This window comes from Petaurus breviceps, unplaced genomic scaffold, assembly GCF_028583685.1.
Source record: "Petaurus breviceps papuanus isolate PSGF00001 unplaced genomic scaffold, PetGlider_PUasm1.0 226, whole genome shotgun sequence".
Classification (NCBI taxonomy): Eukaryota; Metazoa; Chordata; class Mammalia; order Diprotodontia; family Petauridae; genus Petaurus; species Petaurus breviceps.
Genome location: NW_027185890.1, coordinates 8,909,947 through 8,929,587, shown reverse-complemented (window position 1 = coordinate 8,929,587; position 19,641 = coordinate 8,909,947). Strand labels below are relative to the sequence as shown.

Here is a 19,641-nt window from a genome sequence, read left to right as displayed (position 1 = left end):
CCCAGTCTCTCAAAGAAAAAGTACCTGATGTATCACACAAATAAAGTCAGATCTAAACAATTGGAAAAACATTAATTGCTCATGGTTAGGCTGGACCAATATAATAAAATGGCAGTTCTACCTAAATTAATCTACTTATTTAGTGCCATACCAAACCACCAAAATTATCTTATACAGGTAGGAAAGAAATAATAAAATTAATCTGGAAGAACAAGAGGTCAAGAATATTGAGAGAATTAATGAAAAAAATATGAAGGAAAGTAATCTAGTAGCACCATATCTTAAACTGTATTATAAAGGAATAACTGTCAAAACTATCTGGTACTGACTAAGAAATAGAGTGGTGGATCAATGGAATAGATTAGGTACACAAGACACAGTAGTAAATAATCATAGTAATCAAATGTTGGTCAAAATGGGCATAAAATTCAGACATAAAGGATGATACCATAAGCAAATCAGGGGAGCATGTAATAGCTTACCTGTCAAATCTATGGATAAGGGAAGAGTTTAGGACCAAACAGGAGATAGAGAACATTACAAAATGTAAAATGGATCCTTTTGATCATATTAAATTAAAAAGGTTTTGCACAAACAAAACCATTGCAACCAAAATTAGAAGGAAAGCAAAAAACTGGGGGAAAATTTATAGCCAGTATCTCTGATAAAGTCCTCATTTCTCAAATATATAGAGAACTGAGTCAAATTTATAAGAATATGAGTCATTCTCCAATTAGAGAATGCTCTAAATCACTATTGATTAGAGAAATGTAAATTAAAACAATTTTGAGGTACCATGTCACACCTAACAGATTGGCTAATATGACAGAAAAGGAAAATGACAAATGTTGGAGGGGATGTGGGGAAACTGGGACATTAATACAATGTTAGTGGAGTTGTGAACTGATCCAACCATTCTGGAGAGCAATTTGGAAATATTCCCCCCAAAAACTATAAAACTGTGTATACCCTTTGGTCCAGCATTACCACTTCTATGTCTGTATCCCAAAAAGATTTTTTAAAAAAATGTTTGGGGTGGGGGTGGAAAGGTGAGGAGAAGAGGTCCTATTTGTACAAAAATATTTTTAGCAGCTCTTTTTGTGGTGGCTAAGAATTAGGAGTTGCAGGGATGTCAATTAATTGGGGAATGACTGAACAAGTTGTGGTATATGATTGTAATGAAATACTATTGTGCAAAAAGCAATGACAAGCAGGAATGAAGTGAGCAGAAGTGGGAGAACATTGTACACAGAAACAGCCACAGTGTGTGATGACTGATTTTGAGAACCTTAGATCTTTTCAGCAATGCAAGAGACCCACAACAATTCCATAAGAACTCATGATGGAAAATGCCATCCACATCCAGAGAAAGAGCTATGGAGTCTGAATGCAGATCAAAGCATACTATTTGTTCTCTTTTTTGTTTGTTTTATTTTTTCTTTCTTGTGGCTCCTCCCATTTGTTCTAATTCTTCTATACAACATGACTAATGTGAAAATATGTTTAACAGAAATGTATATGTAGAGCCTATATTGTGTTGCATGCTGTCTTGGGGAGGGGGAAGGGAAGTAGATAAAATTTAAAACTTAGGGAAATGATTGTTGAAAATGAAAAATAAATTAATAATTTTTTTAAAAAATGCCAAGCAGGATGATTTCAGAAAAACCCAGAGACACTTACATGAACTGATGCAGAGTGAAGTGAGCAGAACCAGGAAAACATAGTAACATACATAGTAACAGCATTATTGTACAATGAACAACTGTGCATCACCTCATTATTTGCTATTCTCAGTAATTCAATGACCAAGACAATCCCCAAAGACCAATTATAGAAAATGCTATCATCCAGAAAAAGAACTGATGGGATCTGTATGCAGAGTAGGGGGAAGGGAAGCCATGAAGAGGAATGAAAAGATTTAGAAGAGCTGCTGTGAAGAATGGTATAGTGAATGGGTAAGAGAGGCATAGTAGGATTGCCTAGTAGCAGTGAAAACCCAATTGAGGTCATATAAAATAAGTTTGTAGTGGACCCAGTCAGAAGGGTTTCATGATTTCTCCAGTTTTGTTCAGCAGTACCTATAGAGGAGCAAAAGTGACAAATTGTGGGGGTGAACCAAGGCTAAGCCTTGACTGGGTGTAATCAGCAATATGAAAAGGGGGAAAGGGATTCAAGAGAGGAAGACAGTACAGAGCTGGAGTAGTTCATCAAAGAGTCAGTGTGGGGAGAAGAGGAGAGAGTGGTTAAAGAAAGGAATATGGTCTGGGAGAGAATTTAAGAGTCAAGGGATTAGAGGTCATAGTGCAAATGAAGAGTAGAGTGGGCAGAGGAAGTGGAGAAAAACCAATATTTTGTTAAAGTGATTTCAGAATCCTTGAACATAGAGGTGTTCCATTTGTGGGTGATGGTAAGATCTTTGTGTGTGGTTGAGGTGGGTCGGAGAAGTAGCTCATGGGAGGTGAGTAGGTTGAGAAATTGAGTATTTGCAGGTATTTGAAGGAGAATCATTATGTATATTGAAATTCCCTAGTATGAGAGCAAGAGTTGGGGAGGGGAAAAATTGTGAACCAGGTATCCAACTCATTAAGAAAGGAAGGGGAATGACCAGGGAGTGTGTAGACAAAAGCTACTAAGATTTGGATTGGGTGGTAGTATGAACTTTTATAAGGTTTATGTGATCTAAGATAATTCTGAAGGACATATGATGAAAAATGCTATCTGTTTCCAGAGAAAGAACTAATGGAGGCTGGTTACGGATTTTTTTTTTCTTTTTTTGTTGTTGGCTGTATTTTCTTTCACAACATGACTAACATGGACTTTGCATGACTGTGCATGTATAACCTATATAAAATTGCTTGCCTTCTTAATGGGAGGGGCAGGGGAGAGAAGGAGAGAGAATGTGGAACTTAAAAGTTGTTTTAAATGAATGTTAAAAATTGTTTTTACATATAATTAGGAAAAATAAAATAATAAATTAAATTTTACAAAATCCAAGTTTTACAGATGGGGCTGACTCTTCCATACAAGGCTGATAGCTTATTCCTTCCTCATTTACCTCCAGAAAGCCAAGTGAGAAGGAAGATATGAAAAGAATTCCATGTGGTTAGGAAAGAGCAAGTCAAGGATATGAACTGGACATGATCAGATGAAGAAAGTCAAGCTATCAATCTTAGGGAAAAAATCAATAGAAGAGAATCATAAAATATATGAATATAAAAAATAAGAGAAATGCTGATTTAAACAATTTTGGGGTTCCACCTCACAGCCACCAGATCAGCAAAGATGAAAATTCCAGTTGTTACTGGGGATAAACTAAAGCAGATTATGCAGAGCAGGGACCAGGAGAACAATTTACTAGATGACCACAATAACATAAAGGATCCTGCCTTGAAAGGCTTCAAAGCTCCAATCAACAATATGACTAATGATAGCTTCAGAAGCCTGAGGGTGAAGCATGCCTCCCACCTCTTGGCAGAGGAGTGAAGGACTGCAGGTATGAAATGAGGCATCTTGAGGTATGGGCAATGTGTTCATTTGTTTTGCTTGACTATACTCATTTATTACATGGAAGGACAAATCAGTGGATAGTGATAGAGATGAAAAAAGAAAGAAAAAAACAGCAATAAACATTTTTAAAAAATAAACAAAAGAGAGAAGAATGAAGAAGAAACCCAATCAGGGTTGAGTGTGTATTGCCACAACAAATTTATTGGATACTTTAAAAGAAAAACAAACTGCACATAAAAGAGATTTATGGCTTCATAAACAATTCTTTCTGTTCTTCATATATAGACATTTTTATGTTTCTTGATTTTTACTAAGTTTTCAATACATTTTAAAAGTTTTTTTAATACATAAAAGAAAACAAAAAATGAGAAAGGGACACAGACAGCAATTTGGTTCCTACTTAGTTAAGTTTAATATATACTTTATAAAAATAATTTTAAATTATGAACTTTAGTCAATCAGCAAGTATTTATCAAGTACTTATTATGGGACAGATACCATACTAGGTCCTGGAAATAGGAACAAAGAATGAAACAATTCCTGCTCATAAGGAACTTATATCCTAGTGGGGTAGACAAGTTCATATGTAAATATATGCAGCAAAAATGTAAAGTGAATAAGTATAAAATATCTGCAAAGTCGTTGAATAAAAGATATTTTGAGAAAGACAGCATTCACAGTTGGGAGGATCAGGAAAGGCTTCTTATAGAAGATGGTATCTGAGCTGCATGTTAAAGAAATAGATAGACTCAGTGGGTTAGAGGTAAGGAGGGAGTGTATTCCAGGCATGGAGGATGGCTATCCCAAAGACACAGAAATGGAAGATGGAGCAGTATATGTGAGGGACAGAGAGAAGGTCAATTTGACTGCATTGCATATTTCAAGAGTAGGAGTGATGTTCAGTTAGACTGGAAAGACAGGTTGGGGCCAGGTTGTGATGAGCTTTAGAAGCTAAACAAAGGAGTATTCTAGAGGCAGTGGGAAACCATTGGAATTGATTTGAGTAGGGGAATCACATGTTAAGATCTGTGTTAAGGAAAATTACTTTGCTAGCTGTCTGTAGGATGAACTGCACTACTGAGAGTCTTCAGACAGGGAGATCATTAAGAAGGCTGTCATATAGTCTAGGTGAGAGGTGATGAGGACCTGAACTAAGCTTGTAACTATGTGGGTGGAGAGCAAGAAGTAGATGTGAGAGATGTTATGAAGAGAGAAAGAAGATTTGCAACTGATTAGATATATGAGGTAAGGGACAGTGAAGAGTCCAATATAATGTTGAGGTTACACACCTGGACGACTGGAAATATAGTGGTACCTTTGACAGAAATAATTAAGTTTGGAAGATGTTACTTGATAGCTATCAACAAAGAAGGACATTTCCATATATGAAGAAGGATGAGAAAAGAAGATTGTATATAAAACTATATATCTACCGTGTATGAATTTTTAAGAATTTTTTCTCTTGTTGTTTAGCCATGTCTGACTCTATGTGAACCCATTTGTAGTTTTCCTGGCAAAGATACTGGAATGTTTTGCCATTTCCTTCTCCAGTGTGTCCCTATTTTACAGATGAGAAACTGAAGCAAATAGGGGTTAAGTTACTTGCCCAGGATCATATAGTAGTGAATATCTGAGACCAGATCTGAACACCGATCTTCCTGACTCCAGGTCTGGTGCTCTAGCCACTGCACCATCTTAATAAATGCTTAGTGACTGACTGACATCTAAGCATTTCTAAGTGGCAAAGAGAAATGTCTACACAGACCTCGTTCCCCATACCTACCTTCTTCTATACCTTCAGAAATTTCTCTAATACAAAGACAATTTGAAGTTAACATTAGAATCTTGAAGGAAGGTTACAGTATGTTAAAAAATCATTCTGAGGTGGCTAGATGGCGCTGCAGTCAGGAGTCGGGAAGACCTGAGTTCAAATTTGACCTCAGACACTTGACACACTTACTATCCATGTGACTTTGGGCAAGTCACTTAACCCCAGTTGCCCTCCAAAGAGCAAAAAAACCAACCAAACTAAAATCATTCTATTTCATCTAAGAAAGGGGTTCTTAACTTTTTTTGTGGCACAGAGCCCTTTGGTAGTCTGGTGAAGCTGATGAACCCTTTTATTGGAATAATGTTTTTAAATGCATAAAATAAAACACTGGGAGTCTAAAGGAAACTAATTGCATTGAGTTATCCATGAATTTTTTAAAGACTAAGTTCACAGATCCCAGGTTAGAAGTCCTAGGTTTAATAGAATAATAGTCTAAATGTCCTAAACTACTCAGCTCCTTTGGTGGACCGTTCCCTTCAAGAGTCATAGGGACTTTCCCTCTGTGTACTGTTCTGAATTGGAAAACAAAGTGGGTCCTGCCAATACCTGGGATCAGAACATCAGTTCCTTCAGGGGATGGGGAAGACAGTAATCTCAAAGAGACAAGAGGTATTTCTTGTTCCAAGCTTGGTTAACTACACCTTTAATCAACATTTTCCCAAGAAAGGGTGGCAGGTAGGGTTGGGTGGGGAGGAGGGTAGTTTCTGTTCCTGAGTTTGACCTGTTACACACTTTCTTATAGGGAAAAATCTGGAAAGGAGTTTAGGATGGAGAAAACATTAATATTTTCAGTTGATCTAAAAACAAAGTTTTTAATATGCTTCCACAAAGGTAACAGTAATAGTTTGTTCTGTACCTCAGTGATGTTTCAAAGATCAAATGAGATCATGTCTCACCAGCACTTTGCAATCAGCTCTTAAAATGACCATTTCTGATTTTTCCTAATACAAATCTTCTGTCTAAAACTATCTAGTACATGGGCTCTAGTGCTCAAAACTAACTAAACCAACAGCTTTGTGGAATTAATAAGACAGGATAGGGGTGGCCAGGCAGCACAGCAAGTAAGAGCACCAGCTCCAGTGTCAGGATGACCTGCAGATCAAATCTGGGCTCAGACACTTAGCACCCACCCAGAAACACCTGACCATGTAACCTTGAGCAAGTTACTTAACCCCAATTGCTTTAAAAAAAAATAAGACAGGATACTGGGGGAGTATTTACTGTTTTTGCTATTCTTGGGGGAGGGGAATTAGCTTTCTGCCTCATAGGCCTTTTGCAATTAAGCAAATAGCTAGCTTATAGATATAGATATTAGCTTATATATTATTTATAATGATATTATTATATTATATATAGCTTATAGATATTAGGAGGACGAATAAGTAAGGAATAAGAGAGAGAGAGATCATTGGGAACAACTTGAATTAAACCAGTTAAGTGTAATTTTTTTAGAACTATTGTAAAAACACTTCTGAGATTAACAGGTCTCTTTTCCATGATTTTCCTTACTATACAGATGTAGTAGACACAAAGTGAGTCTGTTTGCTGAAAGAAGCCAATTGGGAGCCTGCAGTGAGCCAAAAGTCTTGCTCAGTCCCAGATGCCTTTGCTAATGTTCACTGGCTTACCTTGCTGAACTGTGCACCTCAAAACAGCTTAAACCAGTCTTGTCAACTATTGCTGCAAAACATTCTGCTTCTGTGGCCCACCTGTTCCTGGAAAGGACTGTCCATTCTCCATCATAACCCACTGCCAAAACTCCTTTTTGTGGTTTTCAAGCATAAATTGCCCCGTTATTCTCCTAGGCTGGGGGCTAAATACCTGGTTGCCTCAGCACACATGCTTAATATCTTTCCCTTTTAATAAATAATTTTGTTCTGACTCAACCAGAACTCCTCTGTATTTGAGAGGTGGATTTTTCAGTGTGATCAATGTTGACACTATGATTATAGGGTCTTACTCCATATTGGGGGGAAGGAGTTGGAGGAAGAGAAGAAGGTGAAAGTGAAGAAGAAAGTTGAGATACTCAGGTACCTTAGTGGCTTCTATAGACTCTCTTACTCTTTCAACCCATACTAAGAAATCTGGTCCCCGGAAATCAGCCACTGCACCCCTCAGGTGCTAGAGGTACCCCTGAGTAGCATTCGGGTTATTATATCCTCCATGCTAGGGCCTTCCTCTTTATCTTTAAACATAGGTGGGGTATCAGTCCAACCCTCAAGCCATTCACGTATTATTCTTTACCCTCACCATTTAACCAGCACAGCTCCTTTTCCAATCACACATTTTCTCTGTAATATACACTAAGTCAGTTCTTGTACAGTGGTCACCATTGGAAAAATGCTGTACTCTACTGGCATTCACCATACATCTCTCCATTGCCTTTATTATGACTTACAACTTTGGTTCTTTGGAGAGTATGGTATTCCAAGATTTGCTACCACACTGAACCAACAAGAAATTATCTGTATTAAAAAGATGTCTTTTGTTCTGGGAAGCAGCTGGAGATTGTTGAATGGTGGGAATTTTCCCAAATGCAATCCATCCTGTTCTCTTCCATTTATTTCGTTCTAGGCACAATTCATTGTCCAATAGTAATACGTCTTCCAAATAGATAGATAAATAGATATGTGTATATATGTATAGACATTGATATTAATCTAGTGGATAAATATACATCTATAGAAATGTAATGTAGATGTACTCACTGACTGCAGTGACTGTCCAACTGTGTACCACAGTATGGAGAATGGACATGTTTCATAGATGAAATCTAAATTATTTTCCTGTATGAGTGATAAGGCTGATCTTTTTAGTAATCATGGATCTCAGTGGGGAGCCTTATGATATTCTGGAATTTGATTTAATGAGCACAACAGAGATAAATCTCTCAGGTAACTCTCTTCCATTTGGACCTAGTGCAAGACATCCTTCATTATTGGGCAAACACCTCTGGCAAATATATAGTTCTATGCTTATATGCTTCCTTGACATTAATAATTAGAGGTCACTGAGAAAAATATCTATGTATTTGCATTAATCAAGGACTCATATAAAATTGATATTTATATGAGACTTCCTGTTAGAAGAGAATGCTGAAGGCTACTATCAAATTTGCTCTACCATCAAATACTTAAAAAAAATATTATTAACAATTTGTATTAACCTTCATCTTTCCCTACCCACCCACCCACTCTCTCTCTTTCCCTGCTTGTTTCCCTGTTGAATTTTATGTATTTCTCCACCAAACTCATTGTGTACATGTGAGTGGATGTATATATGTGTTCAACTTTTTTTGTCTGAAATAGGAGTGAAATTCATCTGAAGTGCATTCCCCTCACCTCTTCCCTATGTTTGTATATTCTTGTTTTATACATCCAATTACGAAAAATAGCAAGTTTTGCTCTCTTCTTCCTATTTCTACACTACTGTATTCCATTTACTTTTCTATGTTCCCCCTCTTCTATCCCTCAGAATAACATCAGTCCACTCCCTTATTTAAATTCCTTGTTTTCCTTTGAAGACTTAAGATTGAGGCAGCTAATTGATGAAGTAGAAAGCTCAGATGGGCTCAGAACGACCCACTGTGGAGACATTGGAAGCCCCAGGGAGTGGCATGGGGTAGCACCTAATAGTCAGGATGGTGTTACAGCATACCTACCAGGACAGTGCAGGCCCAAGACAGAGGCCCCAAGGACTCTCCTGCCTGAAATGCCCGAGAGGGCCCAGAGAGCCAATGTAGAACCTTCTGCTCTTGCTGTCTTTGGGCACAGTCTTGGAGATTTCCTATGTCCCTGTCCTAAACAATGTCCCTGGCTCATCTCTAGTGGTGCTACGAGGCTATATACTATGCTGGCACTGGTTTTGCTTGGAGGCCCATTTTCCCTTTGGCTTTGGGCTTCTGGATGACATTTTGTGCAGCTCTGGAATGGAAGAAATGCTATAGCTTCTCATTGTATTTTTTTAAATCATTATTCATTCAGTCTGGTGGGAACTTCAGGATTTTGCCAAAGTAGGTATGTGGGACCTGGGCAGTTGGCCTCTTCCTTCAGGCAGCCATCTTGGCAGAAAGTCCTGTCATCATGCATTTGGAATGGACACCTTGTAGAACTCGTTTATCAGATTATGTATTTGACAGTATAGCTAGACAATAAGTTGGGCCCAAAATTGAAAAGGAAGAAAACAAACTAGATTGCCTTCAGGAAATAGCAAATATCTTTTATTAACCCCAAATTTCTCATCAAAATTCTACTTCTCTAACATTCTACCAGCACTTGTATATGACAGCAAAACAGAGAATACAAATACCTCTGAAGAATTAAAATGCATATCACACAGAGAGCAATGTAGAGGTACTTGGTGGGTATGATCAGTCTGCTGCAATATATTACCAGTGAGAAACTCTGAAGAACAAGTGTAGAAAGTTGTCATCAAGGAATTATATGAATAAGAGGAAGATGGGCTAGTTATATGACAAGGATAAGACATAGCAGTGTGATGATAATATAATAGAACTTGTGGTGGTGGAGCTTCCTCTGAACAGGAGCCCAAATCCTGGAGCCTGAGGAAGCATGACTGGGATGCTGAGACTTTGTTTGTGGCTTGGTTGAGCCTTGAATTCGCTGGAGCAGAAATGGTGAAGGATCTGACTTGGACCAGACCCTGTGAACTTCATTGTGGATCAGGACCTGCCCAGAGAGCTGGTCAAGGAACTGGGAGTTGTCTGCTATTGAACCCAGGTGACAGTCTGGTGAATCCAGGTAGAATCTGGGACCATGGAAGGGGATCCAGGGACTCTAAGAACAGGATCCAAGTCAAGATGAAAAGACCTCTCCTTGGGTACTGAGTAATTATGGAATTATAGTTTACTAGTGACCTAAGGGGTAGAGGGTTTGTGTATACTTAGTAATTGATTGATGAACAAGTGACTGATTGAGTTAATCAAGACTTTGCGCAAGAGTGGAAGACTTTACTGATAAGTGACTGATTGAGTTAACTTAGTTGCCCCATGAGTGGAAGACTTTGACTATTGTACTTTGAGACTATGTTGTGATTATTATATTGTGATTTTCTGTGATAAGTTGTAATATTGTGAATGCTATACCTTGATTTTCTGTGAAAGGTTTGCTTTGATTTGTTATGGAATAGAGTGATCACTATACTGTGTGATCAGAACCTTAAAAGCTGTTCACAGTAGCATTCTTCTGGAAAGCTGCTTGTACATGGCATTACAAGCAGGTAAATAGAGTTTTCCACAAATGAGCTCTAAACATCAGAAAGGAAGGACGGAAGGAGAAGAAGGAAAGAAGGAAGGAAGGAGGAAGGGAAGGAAAGAGGAGAGGGAGGGGAGAAGGAAACAAATATTTCTTAAGTACCTACTATATGCTAAGCACTTGTAATGGGAATGTAAATTTTTAAGATCTTTCCTGCCCCTAGGCTAAAGTTCACCTGGAGCCTGGGGTGGGAGGCTTGTTTTTCAGTAGATACTTCTTGATTGGCCAGTGAGTCAATAAGGTTGTTACTTCTCTGAGCCAGGAGAAGGCTGTATAAACCCTGATGTGTAGCTTTGTTTTGGGGCTCACTTTGAGAAGTGTTCTGTGATTTGATCTGGATTCTGGGAAGTCGTTGAGAGCCCCGCCTAGGCTAAACCCAGATGTTGAAACCCAGATGTTGATTGGGGATGGATGTAATGGTTGGACAATTTGAAAACTGTCTACTTGATCTGTTTCTGTCTTGATAATTCTGTCTGTGTATTCTGAAGTTCAGGGTGCTGACCTTTTTCCCCTGAACTAGGTAAATGATACATATTTGACGGATTAAAGTAAGCTTGTTAACCCATTTTGAGTTGCTTTACTTTATCAAAGCAGATCCAAGAACCTGTGGTGGCAGCGACCCTGGGGACACTGGGGTGCTTGCCGCAACAACACTTTACAAATATTTATTTTTGAGCCTCACAACAACTCTGGGAGGTAGGTGCTTTTATATCTCTATTTTACAGGAGAGGTAACTGAGGTTGAGTGAAGTTAAGTAACCATCCCAGGATCATACAGCTAGTACATTTCTGAGTATGTATATGAACTCAGGTTTTCCTGACTCCAGGGCCAGCACACTATTTACTGCACCACCTATCGTGAACTTATGGGAGAACATGGGCAAGAGTTGTATAGGATGGGCAGAAATGGGTAAGTTTTGGTCATTGGAGGGAATGAGATCGCAGATACATTTGAATTTTTGAGAGTCTTTTCACATATTTGATGTATGTTTATGTATGTTGTCTCCCACATTCCTTGAAAGCACAGAACATTTTGCTTTTCTCTTATAATCCCCAGTGCCTGGTACAGTGCTTGGCACATAGTAGGTACTTAATAAATTCTTATTATTGATTAATTCATCAAAAATATGAGAGAACCAGAAGAAAAATTAAAGAAGTTTTATTTTGTAAAGCTATTATTTTTACTTGATGGGATTTTACTTTCAACATCAGAACACCTAGGAACACATAATTAGGAAGGAATTTGTGCATTTAACAAAAAGTAAAATAGTCTTGTGGAAAGAGCCCTGAACTGAGAGTTAGGAGGTCTCTGTTCTGATTTTACCTCTGTCACTAACTTGTTGTATAACCATGGATAAGTCATTGAGAGCTCCCAGTAATTTCATTTCCTAATTCCTGTAGACAAGAAATAGTAGCCCAAACTACCCAGCAGGGATACTGGAAGGAATAAGATAATAAGATATGGGGCAGCTAGTTGGCACAGTGAATAGAATACCAGCCCTGGAATCAGGACGACCTGAATTCAAATCTGACCTCAGACACTTAACACTTACTAGCTGTGTGACATTGGGCAAGTCACTTAACCCCAACTGCCCTACCTTCCCCCCTCCAAAAAGACAGAAAATTGTAGAAAAGTTGTTGTTTAGGGGTGGCTAGGTGGTACAGTAAATAGAGCACTGGCCCTGGAGTCAGGAGGACCTGAGTTCAAATTTGGCTTCAGACACTTACTTAACATTTACTAGCCATATGGCCTTGGGCAAGTTACTTAACCCCAGTTGACCTGCCTTCCCACTCCAAAAAGCAATAATAAGAAGAAGATATGTGAAAGTATTTTAGAAAAGTCATGTGTTACAGTGCCAAAAGACATTAGAATTCAGACTAATACAATAACCAGTCTTACCTGCAAAAAATTGATGAAACCCTTTTCTTCTCTCAGTAGAGAAGTGAAAGTATGGCAGAGGAAAAGAAGGGAGAGACATCACAGCTAAGTACCTTCTTTAAGAATTACTTGGGGAGGGGTGGCCAGGTAGCACAGCAAGTAAGAGCACCAGCTCTAGTGTTGAGAAGACCTGGAGATCGAATCCCCGGCTCAGACACTTAGCACCCACCCAGAAACACCTGGCCGTGTAACCTTGAGCAAGTTACTTAACCCCAATTGCTTAAAAAAAAAAAAAAGAATTACTTGGGGAAGTACTGTTGCTGTTTCTTTTTTGCTTTTTGGAGGGGTGGAGGAGTGTAACAGTAATGAGATTTGAAGTTCCTTTTGTATTGCTAAACTAAGAGGTACTTAGCACCTGGTTCAGATTAAGCCTCTGTTAAAGAAACAGAAGGTATGAACTCTTGTCTCCTTTTGCTGATGTAACACAGAGGGGCAATACTGTATATAAGGAAAAGCCCCAGAGAGGAGAGTCAGATTTTCTTGGAGCAAGCTCCATGGAGGTGGAATCGGAGAGGCTGAAGAGTAGCAGAGGAGGCTGAAGAGGAACCCCCCCCCCCCCCAGGCTGGAGAGAATGATTTTGATTTTGAAAACCTGGATGGAGTGATTTTGATTCTGGGAACCATCTGGAACTTCTGCTGAGTCTGAGGGCCAGCTGCTGAGGCTGTTGAGGATTTCCAAGGGCCAGCTGGAGTTGCTGAGGCTGCTAAAGATTTCCAAGGGCCAGCTGGAGCTGCCAAAAACTGAGGAAGCATAACTGTGATGCTGGTATTTTGCATGAACCTGTTGGTGGCTTTGTTAAGCCTTGTCTTCCCAGGAACAGAGACTGTGAAGGATTTGAGAAGGACTGGACATTGTGAGCTCCAATGTGGAGCAGAAACTACACAGAGAGCTAGACAAGGACCTGGAAGCTGTCTGCCTTTGAACCCAGGTGACAGTTTGGTGAATCCAGGTAGGATCTGGGACCATAAAGGAAGGGGATCCAGGGAATCTGAGAAATCACCCTGAGTCAAGGTGAAAGAAGACTTTACTTGGATACTGTGTACTGACTGAGAAATTGTAAATTTACCAGTGACCTAGGGGTGGAGGGTCTGTGTATTTTCTGATGATTGAGTTGATTGAATGACTGATTGACTAAATGATTATACTTAGTGATTGATGGCTGAATAAGTGACTGATTGAGTTAACTTAGTGTGCCCCATGAGAACTTTGTGTCCCTTGAGGAGGCAAACCTCCTTAAGGATGATTGAATGCTTGAGTTACTAAATGATTGTTCTTTGTTGAAAACTTTGTGACCACTGTGGTGAGAACTATGAGGCCATTTTAGTGATAAGTTGTTTGAATGCTGTATTTTTACATTCTGTGATAAGTTGTAACATTGTGAATGCTGTACCTTGATTTCTGTGAATGTTTTGCTCTGATTTGTTATGAAATAGAGTGTTCACTATACTGTGTAATCACAATCTTGAAAGCTGTTCACAGTAGCATTCTTGAAATGCTGCTTGTGCTTGGCTTTACAGGAAGGCAGGGCAATTGGGGTTAAGTGACTTGCCCAGTGTCACAGGGCTAGTAAGTGTTAAGTGTCTGAGGTCGGATTTGAACTCAGATCCTCCTGACTCTAGGACCAGTGCTCTATTCACTGTGCCACCTAGGTGCCCCAGCTGTTTCTTATATACATATTTGTAACACCAAGCAAAGGCAACTTCCAAGGTTTGGAATACCAGCATAGTAACTCTCCATTTATTCAGTGACAAATTAAGGCAAAACATTCCCAGAAAATCAAAATACAGCATTCACCATGTGTAACTCAATAATTTAGTAAGTCCTCAATTCAATCACAAAGTATCTTAATTCAATCACAAAGTACAGAGTCAAAGTACCCCACCCCTGGCCAGTATATTCATTTAGTCAGTTACAAAGTCTTGCTTCTCAAATGGAGAATAGTTTCCAATCATAAACAAGTACATTCATTTGATCAATCACAGAGCACAAAAATCAAAGTGCTCCACCCCTGGATCTCAACTGAATTACAGTTTACACCAAGCACCTTCTCAAAAGCCAGTAGAAGGCCATTCATCCCTAGGTCACAACTAGGTTACAATATCAGCACAGCATTCAATACACAAGGATTAGTCTTTTCTTCATCTTGACCCAAGGCAAGTTCTCAGCAATCTCAGTTCCTGAGGAGACAAAATTTAACAAAGCCACAAGATACATAGCCAGTATCCTCATCAATTCACTCTCTGCCTGCAGAACAGTCTCAGGACCCCTGAAAACATCAACAGGACCTTCTTCCTGGATTTCTGTAAACATACAACAAGAAAATCCTTCTTCAAGGCTTCTGAACCAACAGCAAGGTTCCAGGACCTCTGCAACAACAGCACTGTCCTTCACCAGCAGATGAATCTGGCAAAACAACATCAAAACAGACAGAAAAAATACCAGCACCAAAGTCCTACCTCCTCAGTTCTTGGCAGCTCCAGGTGGCAGCTTTCAAAAAGTCCTGGCATCTCCAACTGGCCTTCAGCAGTCTCTCTCTCTCTCTGTGTCTCTCCCTCTTCCTCTGTGTCTCTCCCTCTTCCTCTCTGTCTCTCTGTCTGTCTGTCTGTCTGTCTGTCTGTCTCTCTCTGCCTTCATGATGCTGCTCCCCAAAAGTTCTTCTGGCCTCCTCTGCTTGGGTCTCTCTATCCACAGCACCAGCTCCTCCCAGTTCAGCCCTCTCTCTTCACATCAACGAGTCCAACCCACAAGTGTAATTCACAAGTTCTGGGTTTAATACTTAACCTGAAAACCAAGCCAATACAAGGGTATCTTTAAATTCCATTACCATTACAATATTCTAAGGAGACATAGATCACAGGTAAATAGTAGCAGTCTGAGTCAGGAAGATGCAACTAATGTACCAGGAATGATATGGTACTTTCTTAGCTTTCCTTTCTCTAGGTAAAGAATGAAGCATATATTATCAGACCTAGTTAAGGCTTTAGTTTGTCTTGTTTTAATTGTACTTGAGATGCAGCCTGGGGGTAGTGGATAGAGGGCTGGCCTTGGAGGCAGGAAGACTCAATTTCTTTTTTTTTTTTTTTTTTTGCAGGGGGGAAGGCAGGGCAATTGGGATTAAGTGACTTGCCCAGTGTCGCATGACTAGTTTTGTGTTGTGTCTGACTTCAGAGTTGAATTTAGGTCCTCCTGACTCCAGGGCTGGTACTCTATTCACTGCATCACCTAGCCACCCCAGGAAGATTCAATTTCAAGTCCTGTACTTGACACATGCTGGTTGTGTGACTCCAGGCAAGTCTCTTAACCTCTCAATCCCCTGGACAACTCTTTAAGACTATAAATTGCAGAGAAGGTGCTGACATGCATTGGTAGGAGTTCCCTCACCTAGTAGTTCTCTACACCATAGGTGTCATACTCAAATAGAAGAGGATCCCTATGGGCTGCATATTAATTTAGTAAATGACAAATGAACATTATCTATATTTTATTGCATTTTTATTTATTTTGTTAAACATTTCCCAATTACCTTTTTTTTGGAGGGGGGAAGGCAAGGTAATTGGGATTAAGTGACTTGTCCAAGGTGTAATAGTAATGGCATTTAAAGATCCCTATATTGGCTTGGTTTTTGGTTTGATTGTGTTAAAACCTAGAGCTTGTGAATCCCACTTGTGGAATGGACTTGTTGACATGAAAAGAGAGGGCTGAACTGGGAGGAACTGGTGACATAGATTTGGAGAGACACAAGAGAGAGGCAGAAGAACTTTTTGGAAGCAGCACCCTTTTGGAGGCAGAGAGAGACTGAGAGGATTGCTGAGGGCCACTTTGAATTGCCCAGGACTTTTGAGACCTGCCACCCAGAGCTGCCAAGGACTGAGGAGACATGGCTGTTATGCTGGTACTTTGTCTGTCTGTTTTTATGTTGTTTTGCCAGATTTGTCCACTGGTGAAAGACAGTCCTGTTGTTGAAGAAGTTCTGGAACCTGGCTGTTGGTTAAGAGCTCCTGAGACTGTCCTGCAGACAGAGTGAATACTGTCCACTGGTGAAGGACAGTGCTGTTGTTGCAGAATTCTTGGAACCTTGCTGTTGGTTCAGAAGCCCTGAAAAAGGATTTTCTTGTTGTATGTTTACAGAAATCCTGGAAGAGGGTTTTGCTGATGTTTTCAGGGGTCCTAGGACTGTTCTGCAGACAGAGAATGAAGAGACTGACAATGTATCTTGTGGCCTTGCTAAGCTTTGTCTCCCCAGGAACAAAGATTGCTGAGAACTTGCCTCTTGTCAAGATGAAGAAAAGACCTCCATTTGGGCATTAAGTCCTGTGCTTAAACTTGTTGTAACTCTGGGGTAGATTCAATTGTGATCCAGGGGTGGGGAACTTTTGACCTTTTTGTGTTCTATGATTGAACAAATGAATGTATTTTACTTATGATTGGAAACTAATCTCCATTTGAGAACAGGGGCTTTGTGATAGACTAAATGAAGGTACAGCCTAGGGGTGTAGTAGTATTTAGAACAGGGACTTTGTAATTGATTAAATGAATGTAATGTCCTGGGGTGGGGTAGTACTTGATTAAATCAGGTAGTACTTGGAGATTATTGAATCACACTTGTTAAATGCTGTATTTTGAATGATGTCATATTTTTATTCCCTCTGTTCTTAATTTGTCACTGAATAAAATGGAGAGCACCTATGCTGGTATTTTGAACCTTGCGAAGTTGCCTTTGCTTGGCATTATATTACACAAGGTTACACAGCTAGTAAGTGTGTCAAGTGTCTGAGGCCAGATTTGAACTCAGGTCCTCCTGCCTCCTTGGCAGGAGCTCTATTCACTGTACCATCTAGCTGCCCCTCCCAATTACATTTTAACCTAGTTCCTACATACTCAGAGTTTTGTAGGCACATGTAGCCAGCGGGCCAGGCCCCATCTCTAGCCTTTGGTGTACCCTGTTTTATTGTGCTTTTGTTTTATTGTGTTTATTTGCTTATTGTGTTTGTTTTGTTTTGTTTTATTTTGTTTGCAAATTGAAGGTTTATGGTAACCTTGCATCAAGCAAATCTATTGGTACCATTTTTTCAACTGCATGTGCTCACATCATATCACTGTGTCACATTTTGGTAATTCTCGCAGTATTTAAAACTTTTTCATTATTATATCTGTTATGTTGATCAGTGATCTTTGATGTTACTATTGTAATTGTTTTGGAGCACCACTAACCGTGCCATATAAGTTGGAGAACTTAATCAATAAATGTTATGGGTATACTGACAGCTCCACCAGCTGGATATTTCCACTCATTCTCCATCTCCTTGGGCTTCCCTATTCCAAGAGACACAAGATGGAAAGTGGACCAATGAATAACCCCACAATGGTCTCTAAGTGTTGAAGTGAAAGAGTCAATTGATGCAGCAAACTTCATTGTTGTCTTATTTTAAGAAATTGCTTCAGCCACCCCAACCTTCAGCAACCACCACCCTAACCACTCAGCAGCCATCAATATCAAGGCAAGATCCTCCACCAGCAAAAAGATCACAACTTGATGACTCAGAGGATAGTTAGCCATTTTAACAATATTTTTAATTAAAGTATGTCCATTGTTTTTTTAGGTATAATACTATTGCTTACTTAATAGACCACAGTATATAGTGTAAAAATAACTTTTATTAGCACTGGAAAACTAAAAAATTAATGTGACACTTTATTATGATATATGGTTTACTTCAATATTCACTTTATTGTTATATTTGCTTTATTGCAGTGGTCTGGAACCAAACCCGCAATATCTCCCAAATATGCCTATACTTATTTGTGACATAAGTAGGGTTCTATTGGGGTGAGGCTATTGGGAAGTTACAGTGACATAAAAAACTCCAAAAGCATCAATAAAACATTTTTTAAAGTAAAATTTACTAAAAAAAAAAAGAGGGGAAAAATTTTTTCAAATTTTTGAAGTTGCAGCAGTGATTTATATAATATGTTAAGTAAGGTCATGCTGCTAACCCAGCATCAATAGAATCATAGCTTCATAATTCCAGAGCTGGAAGTGACCTTCCAGACTCACTTGAGATCCTTCAACTGAGGATGTTTGTTTTGAACTACACAGAGTTAACTTAACAAACATTTGTTGACTGGAATTGAATTTTCAAGGCAACTGACTAAGGTTAAGGTCAGTGGCTGTGGGAAGGGAGCAGGAGGGCTAGAATCCCTAACCATGGCCTCACAAATGTCATGCTTTAATCAATGGAGCTAGCCAGTCCTGACCTCATATGCCAACAGATATGGCATCATTATTGACCTGAACTGATTTTCTGTGTGGATTGTCCATTGGTAATTTAGGCATAGAAGGCAGGCTGCAAGGAATATTTTGGTTTTAACTCATAGTAGACAAATGTGTATTTGTTCTTGTTGGGAAATGCATAGCCCTAAATAGGCCATTAGAGTTGACACAGAATATACTGTTTTTACATCAGTAATTTCATCTTGGGAAACAGCGATACTACCATAGCTGTCAGTAACAGATGGAACCAGGGTTTGGGATAGCTCTCAAGCAGAATAATATTGCTGCCATCTGAATTTATAGTATTTAGACAATCTTGGCTTCCAATATGTATGCCAGAGTAATGAGAGGGGCTGATTGTAATGTCTCTTTCTACAATGTTTCTCTAAAACATAGTATAGAATATCTTGGTTCCATTATTGAGAAAGCACCAGATCATTCCCTGTACGAGATGCATCTTCCTGCCCCAGATTGTTACTGTTTTCCTATGACCTATGTCTCCTCAGAATATGTATACAAGTTGCAACAATACATGCTTCTCCATGTAATTCTTTTTTTGAAAGACTTTTAAAATTTATTTAATATTTTATTTCCCCCCAGTTACATGTAAAAACAATTTGTAACATTTATTTTTAAAACTTTCACTTCCAAATTCTCTCCCTTTCTCCTCCCACCCCACCCCCCATTTGGAAGGCAAGCAATTTGATGTTAGGTTATACATGTATAGTCATGCAAAACATTTCCATAATAATCATGATGTAGAAGAAAATATAGACAAGAAAAATGAAGTAAAAAAGAGTATACTTCAATCTATAGTCAT

General features: G+C 39.1%; 1 protein-coding gene and 1 long non-coding RNA gene across 4 annotated transcripts in view; one reads left to right on the top strand and one right to left on the bottom strand.

Moving 5' to 3' along the window:
* HMGCS1 (3-hydroxy-3-methylglutaryl-CoA synthase 1) overlaps positions 1-19,641 on the bottom strand; it is a 161,043-nt gene that overhangs the window by 75,151 nt on the left and 66,251 nt on the right. The window lies entirely within an intron of this gene.
* Positions 2,879-19,641, top strand: part of LOC138166858 (uncharacterized) — a 62,604-nt gene continuing 45,841 nt past the window's right edge. The window contains exon 1 of one of the 2 annotated variants that reach the window (XR_011169757.1): positions 2,879-3,493. This is a non-coding gene — a long non-coding RNA (uncharacterized lncRNA). Of the gene's footprint in view, positions 3,516-19,641 lie in introns of both variants that reach the window. The other variant, XR_011169758.1, reaches the window with a different exon arrangement.